Here is a 3,392-nt window from a genome sequence, read left to right on the forward strand (position 1 = left end):
GGACGGTGGGAAGGGCGGTGTGGGGAAGGGGGGTTTGAGTTAAGATACAGGCATCTATTTGGGCTTTCTGCTCATTTAAAGCTAAGTTATTCTAGGCAAAGGGTACTGGAGATGTGTACATTCTCTTCTTCATGGTGAAGCATTTGTTAATCTGCAAAGGGTTACTGATAAAACGTATTATGTGTTCTCCACTTATATAATTGTGATACTATCCTCAAATGTGCCATTGCAAATATTTACTCATCTATGATAAATGAAAATCGATCGTGCAACAGTTTCTTTTTCTAGTTGTCATCTGTATTTCTCAACGTATTGAAAGTCAAATCTGTTTCCAACATATGATTTGATTGGTTGTCATTATGACCTCAGTATTTTGACATATCTGTTAATGAACCAATCAGAGCAGCACTTACACAATCATCAGCAAATTAAGGGGAAAATATCATTCTTGAATGCAGTACATGTGAAAAAGACAAGTGCGACTGTGTAAGACTTGGTTTTGCATGGCGCTCTTCATAAATAGTGAACATAAGTAGTACTGTACACAGTGTAGACTGCTCCTGAATAAACCTTTAACCCTGATCATCATGTGTATTTATTCCCTTCTCAAGTGACTCGTGATAGCTAACTGGACCTAACAACGTCATGATAAACTGGCTATAGTCTCCATGTATAAGGCAGACTTCCTGCCCAGGCTCTATATTGGGTGAAAATTCTTCAGTTGGAACAGGAGATACGTATAGAACATCCTAAACATCGGTAGCCACAATATTCCATTCTGCTGGTTCGAGAAAGTATACCATTTACCATGCTGCGGTCTAGCCCCCCTCCCCACGCCCCCCGCCCCGCGTCATGTTAACTCGTAAGGGTGCAGTGTCCTACAAGTGTACAGGGAGTATAACGTCACCACCATACATGACCAGTTTTATAGCGACAAAGCTCCAACAAATAGGAAGGTTGCTTAGAGGATGGAGAAAAAAACCCACCAGATCTTCCACGTTTTCTTCCCTTTGTGTGAAGCATCAGCAACATGGAATAAGTGTGTCACCCCCAGCTTGCAACCGTTTTTTGTTTGCTTGTTGTTTGCTCAGTAACAATCACTTTGATACACCATTACGGCCGAGGGAAGGCGGGGTTTAGGGTGTGGGACATGTTTTTTTTAATTGTCACCAGTCCGCATAATTGTTTTTCACTGATATAATAGAGACCGTTCCACAATTGTTGCTGTTGTTTAAAGGAATAACGAAGGCAGGGATTAAGGACAATTAATATTATTCAGTAACATCAAATCTCTCTTTTGTGAAACCTTTAAAGTGAACCGATTCTTGTTTGACTGAATACGCTCGCTTTGAAAATTGACTCCTAAGCCCTCACCACAGTACACAGTAAGCCGCCATTTTTTGACGTTATACGCTTAAAATGCCATATTGATGACGTCAGAGAGAAACAACTCTCGTAACAAAGTCATTTTCCGTGTAGTCGACTCCCCGTGGAAAATATTCAGCTGTTGTTGCTAGGGCTAGAACTTTAGAAGGCTTGCAGTTTTCTATAAGCCCAACGCAGTTTAAAATATTAACGAGGCACCTGAAGGTCATATAGTTACGAAAAAATAAAGAGTTCTCTTTTCTTAAAATGTTCGTTAAGAAGGCCTAGGCTATACGCTAAACAAGCACGCTGAAGATATGCCTAGGCTTCGCTTAAGTAACAATGTAGGCTGACTGTAACGTTAATCATACAACATGCCCTGCCACGCTTTACTTCATATCCAATTCAAATGGAATGTTCCTTGTGTGGCCAGGGATGTCGTTCCTCATCACCAAGGTAGCTCTTAGTACCGCTTTATTTTGGCAAACGGATTCAAAGTCTGTATTGACTGTAAAACAGCCTTCTGGGATGAATTATCCACTTCGCGGCGACAAACACACTCCACCTCCTTATAAATTATCTCACAGTTGCCACATGATCCTCTTTTTCCCTGTTTACTCCTACGTTTTCCTTGCCTGTAATTCCTCTGCTGTTAATATCGGATCAAAGTCTTAAGGCTGAGGCCCTGCCATTGAACCTTCTTTGATTTCTTTCGTTTTGGTTGAGACTAGTTGTTGACTGATTGCGCTTTAGTACAGCGTTTGTACGGAGAAAGCGCTACTGTTTGATTGAGTTGTGCCTCCCTGACGTCATCAGAATGAATTTTAAGCGTGTTACGTCATCAATGGCGGCTTACTGTGCACTGTGGTGCAATTTCCAAAGCGAGCTTAATCAGTCAAACAGGAAGCGGTTAACTTAAAAGTAAAATATTAGAGAGTTTTGAGGTTAGGCTTCTGAGTAATATAAATTGTCTTTGATCGCTGCCTTCGTTATTCATTTACACTTTTAGAATCATGTTGATACTATCTACCGATGATTATACGCATTCCCTCCACCGTATTGAGTTACTTGTCAAGGTTGCATCATCATTTCAAATCTAAAGGAAAATAAAAACAACTACTGATGTGTTTGTGCGAAGATGGGCAGTATATCAGTTACAAGTATTGGGAGGTATTGTAAAGATGGAATGTTTGTTCGAAGACTTTTAACTAGTTGATTATACAAATGATTCAGTCAAGTGTGTCAGTAGCTTCTTGATTAGTTCTGAGCATGCACGGTACCTTGTGGCAGCGTCTTCCTTTGTTTACCTCCTCACACCTAAATATGCTTGTGGACATTGATATGTATGTTTGTATGTATTTTAGATCCTCCTGCAAGCAGGAACTCGCGAAGAAGCCATAATTTGCTTATCAAAGCCGCAAGCTGACCGAAGTCAGTCTCTTAGAATCATATTTTAACGTCCATGATTATGAATTGTCAATTGTCAAAAACTCTGTAACTGGACGACATACATTAATCTTGGAGTGACTCGAACCCAGGACCTTATCTTTGAAAGGCACCGGCGTTAACCACTGAGCTTACACTCCCTGATACGAATCAGCAACCATGTAAGGTGGTTGATAATGTCATAAACCTGTGTGTGCTTCATATTCCGGAAATGCCTCTGAATTTGTCTCTCACGTTATTGCACTACGCAAGACTAAGTTACTTGCCTAAACAATATAGTTCCAAGTGACAAAGGATTGGTAAGAATTGTCCAGTTAGAGGTATATTAGCCGGCAGAAACGATGAACTATGTTGCAGTCAAGCATTACAATATTGCAGTACATTTTATACGTATTGAAACAAAATGTCTAAACCAATAACGTGTAGAGCGGAAAAAGATGAATGAATACAGGAAGACCGATATATTACTCTCTTTATAAAAGGTAATTACTATGCATAGAAGAGATTACCTAACTACCATAAGGCGTGGCCTTTGCTGCAGTTTAAGTGAAAGAAAAAGCTATGAATGGAAAACTTTGGAA

Source organism: Apostichopus japonicus, chromosome 17 (genome assembly GCF_037975245.1).
Source record: "Apostichopus japonicus isolate 1M-3 chromosome 17, ASM3797524v1, whole genome shotgun sequence".
Lineage (NCBI taxonomy): Eukaryota > Metazoa > Echinodermata > Holothuroidea > Aspidochirotida > Stichopodidae > Apostichopus > Apostichopus japonicus.